We start from the raw sequence: 18806 nt of genomic DNA on the forward strand, positions 1-18806 counted from the left end.
CCATATTTACACCTTCTGGTAAATCTGGGGCAGCGTCAAAAGCAATGGGTGTTGCGGTGGAACGCCCACAGCAACACCCATTGCACGTCTTTCTGAAGCAGAAAACTGCGTTGGAGGAGCCCATATTTAAAAGGTGGAGTTAAGCCACAAAAAGTGACTTAGCACCACCTTGTAAATGTGGAACACTGCACAGCACCACTCGAGCGCCACAAAAAGAGACTCCTTTTAAATCTGGCCCCATATTTCCAGGTGCCACAGTTTCAATTAGCCCTCAGACCAAATCTGGGATGCCAATGATTCTCAAGGAAAAGCCAATTAACTCACTTACCAGGAAATGCCACTGTAATGTTGGCCCTGCCCAGATTAACAATTGAGTGTGTTTTTCCGGTATACTTAGGTAAAGAGGTAAAGCTATCATTAAATGTTACTTCTGGTGGTGCTGTCTTCCTAACCTGTATAATTGTACATCCTGTTAGTGTTTACCTCAAGTTGTTTTTACTAGTACTCACTACCTGTATCTTGACTGTTTGTAAGCAACCCCCTTCCATTTGTTGCTCATACTGGGGGAAAGGACACAAGTAGATTGTTAAACCTGGTCCCAGAGTTATCAATATTTGATGCAGCGCAATACAGCAAGACAACTTGCTGCACTGCATCAAATGGAGAGAGCAGGAAGGCCCGTATTTGCTAACATGGCACAATCCTGTATTTTATCTGCCACTGGAACCAAGCTATACCTGGCTGTAGAGCCCCAATTGGGGTTGCTTATGTTCTGGCTCAGTGAGGACCTGGCTTGGCAGTTCGGACTGGAATGTTTCCGTGAGAAGCAGCATCATGACTGATTTCAATATGACTGTGTACAAACTGAGATGGCATGGTGGGTGAAAAATGATGGATTGGGATGTGGCCCAAGAAATTGCCAGTGGTTGAGAATAATTCAAGCATTCCAGACATCACTTTGTTATTGTTGCTCTGTCTGTTCTAGTGCACTGTGTGCTGCCTATTGCCAATGTATGCACCCTTGCACAATGAAGCATGTGTCAGTTTTACACTAAAAATTGTTTTTTTTGTGCAGGAAGGAAGACTTTCCTGCACAAAAACAATCCTTAGTTGTGTTTTCCTCCTTCTATGTGTGGTGCAGAATGCAGAACGCGTTCCCTACAAAGAGGGAACAATGAGGAGAAATAAAGATATGCCTCCTTGTTGCGCCTCTATCAGGAAGGTGTACAATTCTGATGCATTCCCAGCTTTATTTGTCTTGGGAAACATGAGAAAGTGCCAAAATACATGGGTCGAGGCATGTGAACACACACTCTCTACCCATGTAACACTTTCCCGGTGCTGAGTAATGCAAAGACAGTGACTTGTGCTGCGTGTTTTACTCTAGAATTACCAAGCCATGCAGTACCATGGAAGATGGCTTTGCGTGCCTTGGTAATTTGACTTAAGGATTGCATTGTCTTGCATCACTTTGCATGCAACTCAGGACAGCAACCAAAGTTGCTGTGATGAGCTGCTCAGGAGTAAGAAAGCACTGCAGAGCCATATTTATTAATAAGCCTTGAAGAGAATTAGACTTGTCTTTAGCACTTATTGGCTTTGCCAATGTGTAAGGAAACAGGCTTTTTGCAGGTTTCCCCCCACTTTTTACCCCCACTTGGACTATTAGCTGCTGGTTTTTCACTCTGAGAGTGCACTGAGGTCTGCTAACCAGACCTCCGTGCCAGTGTTTTAACCCCATGCAAATTGCATGTCATATTGGATACACCCAATTGGCAAGGCCTGGCTTATATAGAAGTACATTGTATATAGTGCCCAGGGTGCAGAGGGCATGTAAGACAGAGTATCCAAACAGGACAGCAACACTGTTTGTGCCACCCTTCATTTGGCAAGATACCAAATGACCCCTGGCCTGCCAGTGCAGACTGGAAGGACAGTGTTTGCACTGCCAGTTCGACGTTGCCATTTAAACTTTTGGCAAAGCAACCCTATCCCTAAACATTATCTATAAGTCTCCCTTACTGAAGGCCTATAAAGTCTTATGGCAGGTAGCTTTATTTTAACTAAGATGTATATTTTATGATATGCCTAAGCATCAACACTTCCAAATTGTTATTTTGCTGTGGGTAAAGTTGGTAACCCCTTTGCCTAATACAGGTTACCAGGTGGCAACCCAACCCGGCTACCTTTTGACTGGGACTACCAAAGTGAGTCATGTAAGGTATCAAATTGATTGTGGCATTAAATGTGGCTTGATGGCCAAGTCACAATTAATGTCTCTTTGAAAGGTGAGCAACTTTTGCAAACTTGCCAGTCTGTGCCCCAGCTAGTCCAGTGGCCTCACAAAGGCCCTAGCGCACAGACATCTTTCTGCCCGCCTGGGGGGAGATGTGTGAATAACTCCCAGGCCAGGAGTAAAGGCTGTTGCCGCACTGGAAGCTGTGACCTCCTCTCACAGGTTGGCTGGCTGGAGTTTTAGCCCAAAAGCTTTCAAAGGTGAAGTTGTTTTTGAAAGGCCCGCTGTGACAACACTCTCGGGCAGGATGTCTTTTGTTTCCTCAAGACAGAGTAGACCCAGGGACAGAGAAGGGAAAACCAGTTCACAAATCGGTTTTCCAGTGACGTGTAGCTCTATGGCAGCCACACCTCTTGGGGTGGGCTACCAAGGTCCTTACAATCAAGGAAGGATCCTGCCCTGTTGGTGTGGCAAGAACGGTGGACTCTGGGATCGCCAGATGCCACACATTACCAGAACTGTCACCAAAGAGGAGGGGACCAACTAGCCCATTAGCTAGTGCCTGTGTTGTCCCCTTGAGGCACTTTGATGGAATATAATGGGCTCCCCTGGCACCCAAAACTTCATTACTTTCTGGACTTGGAAGTAGGACAAGTAGAAGCCAACTTTGCACCCACAGGAAGTGCACAAAGAGAGGCTGTGATGCCGGAACAACTCCAGCTGCTGCATTTTGAGCTAGTGGAGTTTGGACCCTCTTCTGCATGCCTGGCTTGGAGAAAAGTTGATTCCCAGCCCCAGTCTGAAGCAGAGACTCCAAGGGTCAGTTGGCTTGCACCCCAGAGCAGCATTAGGGACATTAAAGCTTTTAACCAGGTTGCATCTCTGGTAGCCACCACATAAGTTTTGCCACTGCTGAACATTGGGAACCCCAAAAGACGATCCAGAGATAGCCAAAAGGTGCACCCATGTCTGATCAACTCATGAGTTCTGGTTGTGACTGAATTCGTCACACAGGACGGACAGCAGCCTCCACCAAAGATTTTCACCCTGACCACTGTGTTGCAAAAGCTCAAGGTTTGCGTTGGCAGCCCTTGGAACCGTGCAAAGAGGACTTTGTGGAATCCCGAGTTCCATGAACAGAGTTGCCCCCACTCACTGGTGGAAAGAGGACTCAACCGGTCTTCACCACGGTGGACCACATAGCATCAGGAGCATCTCTGAGCATATTTAAGCCTGCATCCTTCAGCATCAGGACCACTCCATTGATGTCTATGGTGGTCAACCTGCAAAGTTTGGTTCTTGCTTTAAAAACGCTCGTATGGCCAGGTTACTGTTCAAGGTGTCCATTCTGGTCCCCTGGACCTCTGTCCTGCTGGACTTGGTCACCCAACTTGGCCCGGGGTTGCTGAACTCACAGTTTCAAACTTTTCAAAAGTTTGCACATTTTTGGTTGGCCAGTGCTTGTCCTTAGTTAATTTATTTATTGCTTCTAAAATCTGCATCTCCGGAACCCTCTGGTGGATTTTAATGATTAAGGTCTCTAAAAATTCTTTCAAATAAGCTCTATTTATATTAATTGGTCTTTTGTTTCTTCTGTGTTGTGTGTCTTTCCTATTTCGTTGTTTGGGGCTGTTAAATGCTTTACACATTGTTCCATTGCTAAGCCTTACTGCTTGCAGCCACAGCTACCCAGGGTTGAGCTTAAGATGAAGCAAACATACCTGACTGGACCCACAATGGTATTTGAGAGTGTACTGCATGGTAGGGCTACCCAGTCATATCATATAGTACACACAAATCCTCAAACAATGGTTTTCAGCAATGCTGTACAACATCCCTGATGCCCTGCAGCATAGCTAAAGAAGTAAAAAAAAGTCTATGGTGCGGCTGGCTGTGTCCTGATGCATGTGCCTTCAAAACAACAACAGCACTTTTTAAAGAAACATGGAGGGCAGGGGGAAGCAACACAAAGGGCAGGGGTTGAGGGTCAACAGGCAGCAACACAGGGTGCAAGTGAGAGGAAGCAACATGACATGGAGAGATAGCAGGGAACAGTGTGGGGGGAGAAGGGAAGCACACGGGTATGAGAGCAACTTGGATCTGGGGGAGCAGCACACAGGCAAGAAAATAACACAGTGGTGACTGATAGGGTACACCATGGTGGAGGTGGAAGCACATGGGTGAGAGATAGCAACATAGAGCATGGCAGAGGGTAGACGAGGGAGAAACCTGGAAAGCACATCCACTCTTTAGCACTGTCTAGTAGATGAAACCTAAAAATGGCCTACGGGTCATCCCCTGTGCAGGCGGACAAATAGGCTGCCTAGAGTCACATACAACTTGCGCACCATGGTGCAGAGGTGTGTGCATGATGTTTCTCTTATGATTTGTATTGGGACCACTCTTACAGTACAAAATCCTATGCCTAGACAAATTATAATACATTCCATACATTTGGGGAAAAATTTACTAAAATGTGATACATTGCAGAAAGCGGCCAAAGTTGCTGTGCTATGTTGTGTCAAATGGAGAATGAAAAACAGTGCCACATCCAGCAAGGTATGGTGCTGTTTAACTTTCAACACATTCCTGGTGCGCTTTAGGTTGCCATGCACCAATGTTCGCACTCTTGTGTGCGTGTGTGTTCTGTCAAGCATATATTTTGTACTCAAGGGGAATGTTCCAGTACTGAATGTATGCTTGGATACTTTTCTCACTTTGTATGTGTGCTGTACAATGCAGCACAAATGTATGTTTGACAAGTATGGAGAATTTAAAACATTTCTCCAGCTTTATGCCTGCCTCGAGGAGGCATGAGGTTTAGGTACAAATCACTATCTACAATTGTTAGTACATAGGTATGTTAATCAAAACCCAAGGGTGGTTGCATGGGAACACCCATGTAACACACCCTTGATGCAAAGTAGTACTGATTGCATTATTTTGGCCAACTTTCCAACGCAAATCCTGATTTGCTTTGGAAAGCAAATACCCTCACAATGCTTTTTGAAGGGTTTGGAATACAAAAGTAATGCAAACCTATTGCAAAATATTAGTAAATATGTGTCTATGTGTGTGCTGTATTGTGCAGCACACATGACATCTGTGACACGGTTTGGAAAACTCAAAACTTGTCTCCAAGTTAGTACCTGTTACAAGAAGGCATATTTTTATTTTTTTACATAAACCCTGTTCTGGCGAGCTTTTCTTTAAAAACTATGGGTGTTTGCTGAGATCCGCTCGGTTCACATCCATGTAATGCCCTTTTGATGCAAAGCAGTGCATAGTGCTATTTGTGCTGAGAAAAATGGCGCTTTTCCAATGCAAACTACGTTTTGATCGGGAAAGTAAATGTTCTTCAAAGTTTTTGCAACACTTTGTGTGACTTTCCACCAGCTGTCTTAGTAAATATGTCCCAAAGTATCTCCGTGCATGCAAAGTGTCTGCACTTGAGCATAGTGTCCAGCGAAATGATAACAGAAAGTTGGCTACCCTAATTTAGTATAGGGACCCAATCACGTTGTGTTATTCCGCGTCCTGTCATAATGCAGTCATCCCAGAACCACGCACGGTGCCCAGTTCCCTCTTGCGTCGGCAGTGCTTAGTTTGAAAAAGAATAAGCGCTGGGGCCCCAAGGTTTTCTCTGAAGCCTGCCTCATGTTGGGGTTGCAGAATACCAAGGCTGTCTAGTCTTGATTGCACGTCATGTTTCTTTTTTCCAAGCACATACACTCCCTGCCCCAATATCTCACTCTTCCTACTCATCCCCGCCGTCGCCCTTTGTAACTGTTTTCCTGAATGCTCTTTCCCCTATGTACACCCCTTTCTCTCTCTCATTTTGGGTCAAAGTGATGATGAAAAAGTGCAAGTCCCAAAAAAGGAGTGCAGGTTAGCGCCATCCCAAGGCACCAGCTCAAATTAAGCACTGCGCGCCCCTACCCTGGACTCAGGATGCGCTATAAAACATAACCAAAATAAATATACATTAACTGGAGCTGTCTTTGGTCGCTAACGGGAGAAGTGCGTTTTGCAGGGACTCATTTAAATGTAAAGCAGTTTCTACCAGCCTAGACCCCTTTCGATGTCTGGGGCCATTTTGCCTTGCGTAACCCAGCTGTGCTGCGGCATCGACAATACAGGAAACACATGTTTAATATAAAGCAGTAACCCGTGATGGAAAGTATGCTAACTTTTTGGTCGACTACCAACAGCATCCGAGTTCTTGAATAATTAGCGTCCTAAAGAAATCTGATGGTTGCTGCGTTGCCAGCAATTCCCAACAGCCACATGCGCGCCCGCTTAAAAGGGGGATTTGGCTTTTGCTAAACAACCCCGGGAGATTATTGATTTGCGAGCGAGGGGCGCTGATTTGCATCGAAATGAAACACGCAGGCTGGCCACAGCAAACCCCTACTGTCCCGGTGCAGGGAGAACGAGTGTCTGACGTCACAGCCTCATTAGCATGCAGAGGAGGCGAGCACTGCAACACAAACGACTCTGGCTCCGGGAGCAAGCTGGCAATTACCCTCAATGGGCCGGCTATGTCCCTTTAAAGCCGCGCGCTCGGTGAACAAATTGGACTTACTTTCGCTGCCTCTGGAGGTCATGTAAAAAGTAAAAAAAAAAAAAAAAAAAACGGGGGTCTGGAGCGGCTTGAAGAGGATGTGGCAAGGAGCGAGGAAGAGAAACAAGCTGGGCTTGTGAGAAGCGTCACTGGGAGCTTGCAAAGCCCGTGCGAGGAGAGGGCAGGAGGCGCGCCGCTGCGGCTGCTGCTTTCACGGCTGCTCGCCCTTCCAGCCCCCCTGTTTGATGTGTCCGGGTCTAAGAAGGAGTTTTTGACAGAAACTGACAGCCCGCTTCAGACGGATTGCCAAGGGTGTCTGACGCGACAGAACGCGGACAATGCCCGGGTGCACCGCAGCCTTGTGTGTGATCTTGGAGTTTGTCAATGCTGGGGGACTAAACTACAGGAGCTAACACCCAGGACGGCGTCAGGGAGCTAATCCTCGGGCTGGCAGTTGCTTCTTCGCCTGGAGAAGGTAAGAAATGGCTTAACCTCGGTCTGCCCAAGTGGCATTGTGGCACTGGGGGAGCAAGCCCTGGTAAAATGCACAAAGTAGCAGGGGGTGGGTCGGACATGACTGGCATTCTTAAGTGACATGAAGGGGGCTTGCTGACATGTTGACCTTCCATGGGCTTGCTCTGCTGTGAGTGACAGGCTTTGCTCGTGCTTTTATACACCAAAGCTGCCTATGGTGAAACACTGTGTTGTGCGTTTTTCCTTTCAGGCTACGGGTATACGTTTAGGGAATGCCAATCGGTGCATATTCGTTTATAGCAACCCTTTTTTAGTTCATACAGGGGTTCGGAGTATTAATTTGCAAATAAAAGGTTTACTCAAGAGATAACATGCAAAACCCTCCTTCCCGGTGGAAGTTCCGTTGAGCCAGTTGCGGTTCATTTTTACAAGATCTATTTGGTAGCATATAGGTTTGTGGGCATAGATTGAACTGCTGGCAACACAATTCCAATGGCTTTAGTTACACATTGACACTGATTAAATGCGTCTACTAGTGTGCGATGAGTTTATTTTTTATTTAAATAGTTGAAATTCCATTGTTTTTTTTTTCTCCATTCTGTGCAGCCAAGGATGCAACGGAAGCCTTTTACAAATGGTAAACTGGGTTTACCTCAGTAATGGAAGACAATTTTAGTGCGGCTCAGGGTAGCCACATGTGACGCGGCCATGACCTGTGACCATGTAAATATTTTAATCCATTTAGCCTTTGTTTTGTTGCCCCTGTTCCCTGGCCAGGCTGGACTTTCATGCACCACAGCAGATTAGTGTTGGCCAGAATAAATGGCAGAATCATTATTCCGGCAGCTGCAATGTCATCCTTCTGCTTTCAGCGGTATTGCCGCCTAATGCACCGTGATTGCGTTTATTTGGTGTCCGGCTGTCCCATAGCTAGGGCCACGGGAATAATGCGATTATGCTGCTGCGGCGATTTTCGCATAATTATAGATTTGCCGCATTTGCCACAAAAGCTACCACATATTCTGCAGAGTTTAACAAAAAAATGTTTCTAGATCAAACGTTCAAAAGTTATACAAAAAATGCTGCGAAGTGGAAGGCCCTTTGCAAAGCTGGGCTGGCCACCTTGCTGTTGCTTATTGCTATTTTTGTGTGTTAAACTGGTAGTAATGAAGTGCAACCAGATCCGAGACAGTGTTTTCAAGTTTATAAATGAAAGAAATGAACTAATACTATCACAAAATGTGCCACATTATGCCGCATAATGTACCTTTTCTTGCCACATGCTGCATAATGTTGCCCTCTCCTGCCGTATAATTCCATTGTCCCTGTCCATAGCCAGGGACACAAGCTCTGGATGCTGTCTGTGTAGAAGCAAATGCTTCTATGTGCTGTCTTCTTGTGTGTATTTATAGCACCAGCATTTGTATAGTGCTTATCAACTATTTGCATGGTCTCGTAGCGCCTTTGGAACCTGATGACTTTTTCCGCATTCAGTGGCATAGCAATGACACTAGCGCAAATTAAGCTCCCCCCGCCCCCCAGCCCCTCCACTGGCTGAGCATTAAAATACATGCATCATTTGGGTTTACTGATGTCCTAATATCCCAGGGCCATGGGGTCACGTAGGGCACTACTGATAGCCATGCCTCTGTCCCCATAGTTCTTTGATTACACAAAGGCTGGAGTCACTGTGTTCTGGAGTCGGTGTGTTTGACAGCGAAACGAAGATCGTCACCGATGACGTCACAGTTGCCATCATCAGTGAGATCGCCGGTGACACCACGCACCATATGTACAATTAACTGTCTTCTCATGGCAGTCTCCCGGGATGGGTGGCCAAATGTCTCCGGCTGGACTCTTGGCATACATTTGCCTAGTTATGTCGCATTTTCCCGATTCTAGCTAGTGACAGACCATCGAATGGTCTGGTTATCTTGCAGATTCGCACCGGAGCCCCTCTCCCCCGCTGCGCCACATACATATTAAACCGCAGCACATTACTAAGTGGGTCCGTGTGCTTGCTGCAGGCAGTATCAGTAATTGTTATCTGGCGTCTGCAAAAGCGGGCTGTGCTGGTGATTGCTTCCACAGATGGGTCGGTCCTACGGGCCCCACAGGCACTAAGCATCTCTGACATGATTACCATAATTCGAGACTTCTCGGACTGTACAGCAGCTGGACATCATTTCCTCAAGTGTAGTGGACACCCCAGGCTACCGTCACAATCACTTCAAGTACATGTGTTGAGGTGGGGCTGCACTGCAAAGGACCCATGGATTTGCAAGCAGTGGGAAAATGGGACATCCTTCGATGTGCTTTGTAGAGTGTCATAGAGTGATTATCAGCGTGCAGTGAGGCGATGGAACAAGAGAATGTAAGGAAAATACTGTTTTATTTGGCAGTGAAGTGGGCTTACATGCTAAACTGCAGGCTCCTGTCATGAAGGAGTGGCCATGTATGTACCCATGGCATGAGTCAGAGGAACATCAAAGACAACACGCCAGTAGAGTATCCAAGGTATTGTATTGTGTTAAAGTATTTGTATAGCGCTTACCCCTATGTGGAGTAGTGAGTGACAGTTTTAAAAGAGGTGGAGCTAATGCAGGCCACACCTACATTATGTCTGTCGGTCAATCAGAGTCGGTCTAAATCAGAGCGACTCCACTGTGCACTTCGTATTTCCTCATGCAGCTGTCCGTGCAAGAGACGGTGACCCCCCCCATCCCCCCAGCCTACCCAATGAAGTAGTCATGGGGCGCAGAAAATTTCCCTCCACACCCGGTGGTATCAAAGTCTGACCACTATTTCAGATGGCAGGGAATTAAATGTGTGAGTGCAGATTTCCACTCAATTTTTCACTTAAATTTTATGAAGGGTAGTGCCGGGGGTGGCAGTTGGGGCGGGGGGGGTAATACCCGCCATAGTATGATCTACATTTGTGTGATATGATTGCATCACCCCCCTCATCCTGCCTCTTCAAGGAGGCGCTACCTCCGCATCAGCCCCAGCACACGCGATCTCTCGCCCCCACTACTTCTGATCATTAGTCTCAGTCCAGCACTTTGATATGCCCTCCGGGCAACATCAATGCTATATAAAAGCATAAAATAAAAACAAAATCTGCCGTAATTTATTGACCGTGTCGATAGTTGAGCCTTGCTAATTATTATTTATTCGCATATTTTATAATTTTTATTCACCGAGCGCTGGATTACCTTAGCATCCTGCACCAGGGCAAGGATGAGACAGTTGAAATGAAATCACCAGGTAGGTCTACCTAGGAAGTTGATTTTTCTTAAATTGCAAAAATTGAGAATACATTTTACTGCTCTGTGGCAGATGCACCACCTTTCATTTTTGTTGGACATGTGTTTATCTGGTGACGTCCTTACAGTAGATTTTGAAATCTTTTCTGTAGAAATAATGCCAGTCTCTTTTTCATTTGAACCAAACTTGCTGGCTATTATAGTGTCACGCACCCCTCAATAGCTCTCACACATTGCATGCTTACGAGTGTGCACGTGCGTTTTTGTGGGTATGTATCACTGTTATTGAGCTCCCTGTTTACAAATACAAATCCTCTGCAAACTCAACGTTTTAAAAGGAGACTCTAATATCCAGTTAATTAAAGTGGTTTAGGGTGGGTGGAAGTCGTTCAGCAGTGCTTCTCAAAAGATCAGTAGGCAGCTGGATAAAGCTAGCGGGGCACATTCGCATTCAAGCCACAGGCAAAGCTCCTTCTGGGACTTGAAATCACAGTCTGAATGAGGGCAAGAGACTGCTCATATGCATGCACTCTTTTGTTGCCCACTCTCAGGGGAAGACATTGTATTTTGGCATCCTCATGTGTTTAAATCCCTGTTCGAGCTCTGTGTGCTACCAGTTGGTCCTCAGCCAGTCATTGATTGCTTGTCCTGCCACGGCGAAGCAATATTTATTCACTGCTGGGAAGGAAGGTAGGACTCGTGTGTGAGATAATAAGACTTCAATAGAGAACTGTCTATATTAGTTATTATCAGAGCATTTTATTTCATCCTCATCGCTCTGAGATGGATTATATGATAGTTTTGCATTACGAGCATCTCAGAATAGAGTAGTTGTGGTGCATTTCAAGTCAGGTCGAGGCGCTTACGCGGAAGATATGGTCCCAGCATCTTAGGGCGTATGGTCTCCTGGGAAGACTGTACCTACTGAAACAGATTAGAAGGGATGAAGCGGTGACTTGTGGGTCAGGGTTGGGGCTTCTTTTGTCTAGGGGGCTGGTGGAGTGATTAGAATTAAAGGGGAGACGACGGTAGTGGTGGAGGAAGAGAATTGCCTTAGGGTAGCCCCGTTACTCTGCCAAGCCCTGGAGCCGACTGTCCACCCCACCATACCCCAGGAACGCAAGTGACCATGTGACAGGGTGTGTTGTTGCTCCTTCTTGATAACCCACCTCTGTGTAAACCAACGGGGAGGAAAAGGAGAAAGGGGGAGAGAGAGGCACTGATATGTAGAGCAATAGGAAGTTGGTCCATACATTGGGGCCCCTTGTGCAGTCTTGTCAGCACATTTTCCCTGCTCATTGGTCTTTAATACAAGTACTGCAGACTTAAAATACATTTGTTTTTTGTGTTGTAAGGTACTCACTGATGGTTCCCCCCATTGTTTAATGATACATATCTTCACCAGCAGCATTTTCAAGGTGAGCACGTGCCCTTGATTCTGCTATGTCTTTTGCCGTTGGCAAAAAACAGGCATCAGAGACTAGTCTAACATGGTCACCATGGCGTATATTCAGTACGCTTGTCTGTACGGGTAGCAGCAAAGTGTCTGGTCTTGTCCACCTGCCATGGTTCCTCTACTATATGCCTTGGAACCCAAACACAATGGTGGTTATTCTCTTACCTCCACTGGACTTACTGAGCTATCCTAAAACCGTGCATTTAGGTTGGCTCAGATAATACTTGGAGGTTCATTTTTTTGTAATAGCTTCTTCTATTATCAAGTCGAAAGTGAGCTAAGGTTTCTTTTAGGATATCTAAAGAGTGCAATGTTGTGCTACATTTCTGCCAATTTTGTTACTCTATCAGTATGCCAAACTCTAGTCATTAATGTGATAATGTGTATCCCCACCAATACAGTGGCCCAGAAACGTTCAAATGAGTGGAAGAATAGCAATGTCATTTATTTTCTTTTGTTTAACTCCCCCAATTCTACCTCAGCCTGTCTGAAGTTACTAGACTACGCAAGGTAACATTTGTTTCTAAGACTGTTTAAAGTGTTTAGAGCATGGTAAACTTGTACATAACTTCCAGCCTTGGTTTGAGCCCATTTCCTACCCCTATCTCTGTTAAGTTATAGGAGGATCTCTAAACTTCTCTTTCTTGGGTCTACAGGTCTAGTATACTATCAGTTTAAGGGTCATAAATAGCTCATATCAATTTCTTTCTGGGTTTACTATCACATAACAACACAATTGTATATGCTTGCAATCACCACAGTATTTGCAACTTCTATACACCCTAACTAATCTGTCTTTGATCTCGTATGAGGAAAGACACATTGGTCCTGCCAGGATTCAGCCCGATCACCTGCAGGTCACATACACATATTTCACCAGCAGTGCTTCAGATCACTGAGCTTTCTATGGTGGTTTATTGTTATTCCCGTCTATAGATTTTAGTACAACACACTGAGGGAATTCAGTGTTTATCTATGTATTGTTTGTTTCACCAAATCGTTCCTAATGGGGGTGTTTCCAGTGTGATGAGATTTACACTGTTCAATCTGCAAAGATTGCCCCCTTAAATGTTTGGGACACAATTCTTATACGGATAAAGGGGTGACCAGGCAGTACTTCACTTCTGAAAAGAACCAATATCCTACCAATGGCTGAACATATTTGTAGAGAGTTTCAACAGATTAGTTTTTCTTTTATTCGATCAGTAAATTCCTTTGTTTATACAGTAAGTGTTTCATCTTATTTGTATTCAGAAAATATTTTGAAAAGTGGATAACTTGGAAAAAAAAACCTGTTAGTTACTGCACCATGAGACATAATTGTTAGACGTAATCACTTAAGATTATATTTGGTTGTGAATTTAGGGAACTTCAAGTGTTAACAGAGTTTGGGCACACTGCTGCTTAAGATATATTCCATGATATATGTAATGTGCCAACTCAGTAGCTGCATATTCTTTAAAAAAAGGCCGTGTGTCTTAACAGCTTTGCCCCCATCTTTATTCCACACTAGACTGCAAATAGTTGCTGGTGTTGACAGGTGGCTTCCGTCAGCCTGCTTTTGATGTTATACTGCGAATAAATGCTCTCAAATACTTGAATGGTCAGTAATTTGTCTGGGAAGAACAATTCACATCAAAATATTTAGAATTTTCAGCTACCAGTTTCATTTGCAGCCTGAAATCTGGCATTGTCAGACAGACATGTATTTATTAACACTTGTGATATCTTAAGCCAAAAGTCATCATAGTGCATTGTGTCAGTTTTTACAAACATGCGGTATGTTGTTTTTTTAAAAGCGTATGCCAACTCCTGGCTGTCTCAGCTCTATACATGACTACTCTAATAATATAATAAGCAAAAATGATGTGAAAAAGACAAGCACGCTGGAAAGGAGTTACTTTACTTCAAGCCTTTATTCCAAATCTCCTAAACACCACCAGTCACCTTAATCGCCTCAGGTACTACCGACCTGATAACATTTTTATAACATTCTAAAGCAGACTCCCAGTGGAATGTCCCACTGGAAGGCAAAGGGGAGAAAGGGTTACACTAAGTAGACGAGTAAAAGGGGAGCATCACATAAGATGGTGTCTACATGTATTTTACAGGAAAGATTATAACAGGTGAGGCAACTTACAGATCTTTTTTAGGGAGCAAGTAGGTCTTTGTTCTTTTGTCTGAAGTCTTCATAAGAGGACTTGATGCTAATCTGGAGTAGTAGGACTTTTAACAACTTGGGAGTCAGCAGAGAAAAGGAGAGCTCCCCCAAAATGATTTATTTGTAGTTTTACCATTGGTAAGGCCACACGGTTTAGGCACATAAGGTGTAAAGCTGTCCGTCGGGATGCAAGGTGCCATACCATGTATGTATGCTTCACTAGAAGCTTCACATAAGTAAATGGAGCAATCAACTTTTCCATGAACTGCTAACAGGGCAGACACTTCTATGAGGCGAGGGGAGGCCCAGTCTCATACTGGGTTTAAGTTACTACAAAAATTATATTTTATTAATAATTTCCTTTTTCTGTGTATGGGGAGCACCCTAGCGAAGAAACCTATTTTTGCGTGCATGAGTGTTGATAATCGTTGACCATTTCTGCCAGAGATTCCAGAATGGAATTTCAGTTAGCTCTCAACATTGCAGACCATGTCCATTTTCCTTATATTTATTTTAGGTTCTGAGTCAGTAAATGCCTGCCACAACAACATCAATTATATAATCAATACAGCATAAGCTCCATTTTTGGTTGATGTGAATAATCTGTTACTTTTAAGTACTAAGGAAACTACACGTCTCTGGTGAATGCCAAGGAAATCCTTAGAGACTTCAAATATTTATTAGTTTTTTACTACATATATCAATGAAAATCTCATACTACAGTCAACCTTTTTGGTCCTGTTTAGATGAGGCGGCCAAACTGCATGATTTTTTCACCTTGCCTTCTTGAGGGGACCACCAAACCAAGACAACATTGGAGTTAATAAGCTTGTTGACCTGTCCCTAGAGTGTCACTAGTTAAAGAAGTTGCCTACCATTGGCTGTGCTGTCAAGTGGAACTTGGATCATGACTCTTCCTACACCCGTAGCACTTGCCAATTGAGCACTTGGAAAAATAGATGGCTTAAGTAGGGATTTGAAGGAATTAGCTATTGGTTGGCAGAGGAGGTGGAGAGGAATTTGTACCCAGGAAAGGAAACGTGTTCTATAGGAGGCAGATCTGGAGGAAATTAAGGGGTTGACAGCCAAGGTGCACAAAGGAAATAACAACTCCACATCAATAGCTCTTGAGCACATGACTTTAATAAACAGTGTTGTTTGAAGGAGATGAACATTGCGGACAAACATGCTGTGTTCCTCTTTCAGAACTGTTAGCAAGGAGCCTGATTTGAAAGATGTGCAGCTAGAGGATAGGGACGGTGTTTCATCTTATTAAGCTAAATGTGAGGAAAGGTACTTTGATGATTAGTGTTTTGCTTATCAGATACTTCACAGTGTAGGCTACCACAAGGTGCCATCTCATGGTAACTGGCTAAAATTCTATCTCAAGGCTGCACTCCCTACTTGGGCTTAATACAAGCCTATAACACCAGTTATTAACAAAATACAGGAACTGATGAGCTATTTAGGTAATGCTCATCCATTGATAGTCACATCATGGAACCATGGTTGACAGACACATAGGGTTGTTGAGGTGATGCAACTCCAGTGCACAATAAGTCGATGGAGGGAGCTATTTTATGCATGAAAAAAACACTATCTCTCATAAATGATGGATGGTAGACCCCTTGAAGGATTACATTCAAGATCCAGTCTTGTACCCTTCATTCAGGAGACAGCCTACCAAGTACTGTAAAGGGTTTCCACCAAAATACTTATGAGTTTCTTGATGGCCTTCCAGTCCAAGGCTAATAAATTAGTTGTTATTAGGTATCCCTACCTCTGGGGTGACTCACCAAATGATCTGCCTGCAGTCCAGTCATCCACTGGTAGTCATTGAGGGTCTAAATTTCTCACAATACAAACAAGGCTAGACTCACACCTTCTAGCTTGATTTGGTTTTGGCATTCATTTTGGTGATATGTGTTCTTTCATAATGCATCCCTTAGGGTGAGACAACTGCTTCAAGTCACTGACTCTACAGTTGTTATTCCCCATTTTCAAGTTGTTGCAGAAGTAGTTGGTGATTGCAAGCATGAAAGCATTCGTAGTGAGGACTTTGAATGAACGAATAAATGAATGAAGGGTTTTATAACCGACTGCAAGAGTGTCCCAGCTCTATAGAGAAGGCCATCAGGAGGGTCATCATCACTTGATTCTTTAAACAAATGGGTTTTTAAATGTTTACAGAACTTTTTTTATCCGATATGCATCTGAGGAGGAAGGGGCGCGCCGCCCCATTTCTTTCATTTGGTGAAGCGGGATGGTCAATAGACGGACCGACTGAGAGTGCAGGGATCTTGAGGGCTTTGATAGAGGCTTGACTTGTGTACCTTGAGGATATTTACTCTAATTGTTTGTCCATTAACAGTTTACTAGCCACTGTTTGTAATTAGATCTCCAGTCAATTAAAATAAAACGAAATGGGATTCCAGATGATTACAATCATTGGATGACCTCACAAAGAGAGAAAATCAGGAGGAAACGTAGGAAATTAGAGAAAATCTGAAAGATATCCAGCAAAACAGACAAAAAGCGAGCTTCAGAAGATTTCAACCTAGCCTTAAAAAAAGTATTTCCTGTGCCAGTTAGTTTGAGTCAGCTAATATTGGCATTGCTATTTTTCTTCTTTTGGCCACATTGGAGAGCATATTATATGATCACAGGGCTCTATCGTTGCAACCTACTTTGCTGCAAAAAAGGAAAATAATGCGGCATAATGCACAACATTTTTTTAGCATAGTACTTCATTGTTTTGTAAATTTTACACATGGTAATACTGTCTGGGCAAATAAATCACTTAATTAGTTTGCGTTTAACATCCAAATACAGAAGTAAGCAACTGAAAGTTGACTGGTTAACTTTTGAAAAAGGGCCTTCCACTGCACACTAACACATGTTCCCACATTAATAGTAACATTTGATCTGTTTGAGCTAGAAACATTTTTTGTGTTCAAATCTGTAGATTATTCTGCAGATTATGGAATATGTGGCAGATGCAGCAAAAACTATGCAACAAAAACTTGTGGCCGCAGAATCGTATAATTCCAATGACTAGTGAATAGTAAGTATCTGGTGAGCTGAGCCCACTGTTAGGTCACAATAGGTCTTTTGCAACCAGGCAGCTTTTGTTGTCTGGCAAGCAACACCTAAATATGGAAATCTAGGAAGAAACTGAGCAGTCAAGAAGCTAGATCCTAGAATAATTTCCCAGTAAACTGAAGGAAGTGAAGTAATACCTCAGGTTTAAGAAAAACCTGAAGATGGAACTTTTCACTAAGGACTTCGGCAACCTATGTTTATGAGTCCAGCTGATGTTTAGAAGTTCTGTAGTGATGAACGTTTTTTGTCATCGACTGCATCTGGCGTCCCAGTCCTCTGCTCAGACATGGCCCATTCAGCCTTAAAAAATGGCATATTGTAACAACACAAAGCCTTTAGAGACCACAGGCACTAGTGAATTAAACCAGATGAGTGAACTAATTTATCCTTCTCAGAAAGCTTTCCCCAGGAGCAGAAGAATTGCTGTTGCAGCTGAATTGAGTGGTATCAGAATCCACAGAGTGGTCCTATATATTAATCATGAACCAAGAAAAGTGCAGCTCATTGATATTTCTTTAAGAATTATGACTGAAATCTCTTCCTTTATTGACCAATGTATCTGGGTCTGACGTTTTCACCTTCACTGCTGCTCCAGCTCTAACTTGTGATAGTTCTTATTTCATGATTTCTTGAATGCGGTGGCTGCAAAAAACGACCCACATATTACAGTTAATTAGAAATGCTATAAGTCTGATTTAAATATTTTTTTTGTGGCAATTATAATGCAAATTGTGAATTTCTATGGGTTGGAGAAAGGAGAGGTTAAAACACCTGTTCTACCCAAGTGAAGATAGTTATAGTATCGTGCGAAAGCTGTCTTCAGTTTCATTGCTTCGGTGTCCTTTTCACCTGGGGCTGCTATTGTTTCTCCGCATTCCCAACTTTCCTTCTGATATTTTGCGTGTTAGTTATAGTCATCTGGAGGCAAAGATCCCCCTTGGACCAAATAGATATTGGTTTTGTCCTGATATGCAAGCATAATTTCAGCATGCATGTTTATATGCGTGTTTTGTAGAATGTGCTGACTGGTACCAAGATGCAATTAATAAAACCTGCTTTTATGCCCACAGGATGGATCAGTTAGTAAAAGTACCAACTCTTAAGCCTGTATGATATTCTGGCCAAAAATTCTAATTTGGTGGTTCCAAGATTGCTAAAGTTTACATTTTAACTAGGCAATAGCTGGAGCATCACCTTCATATAACCTATTTACCGACGAACAAGGTGGTTTTGGAAGCATTTGCTACATGGTTGGTGATCGGTCTATTTTAGCTTATATGTGCACATACATACTTGCTCTATTCATCTGTGTTTGTGCATTTAAGATGAATCTTGTGTCGTTGCATTGTTTGCTAAAAGTCACTTTTGTAAAACTCCAGTTGACCAAATCCAATTATGTCTTGAATTGAACTGAATAATTGTTTTTTAGGAATTGATATGAAATTTATCGGAGGAAGATGGGGTAAGTTAATCTTCTTCAAACAGCGCTTGTTCAACTGATCCTAAATACACGTGCCACCTTGGAAACCTAACAGAACCCTGAAGGG

General features: G+C 43.6%; 1 protein-coding gene across 8 annotated transcripts in view; it reads left to right on the top strand.

Annotated features, from left to right (window-relative positions):
* Window positions 1–18806, top strand: part of PRICKLE2 (prickle planar cell polarity protein 2) — a 1019428-nt gene that overhangs the window by 790015 nt on the left and 210607 nt on the right. The window contains exon 1 of one of the 8 annotated variants that reach the window (XM_069206510.1): window positions 6542–7275. The exons of 4 other annotated variants lie outside the window; for them this stretch is intronic. The gene's annotated coding sequence lies outside the window, so the exon portion shown is untranslated. Of the gene's footprint in view, window positions 1–6541; window positions 7276–18806 lie in introns of those variants that run through there. 3 more of the 8 variants (XM_069206511.1, XM_069206508.1, XM_069206509.1) reach the window with 3 other exon arrangements.

The sequence above is a fragment of the Pleurodeles waltl genome, chromosome 9, assembly GCF_031143425.1.
Source record: "Pleurodeles waltl isolate 20211129_DDA chromosome 9, aPleWal1.hap1.20221129, whole genome shotgun sequence".
Taxonomy (NCBI): domain Eukaryota; kingdom Metazoa; phylum Chordata; class Amphibia; order Caudata; family Salamandridae; genus Pleurodeles; species Pleurodeles waltl.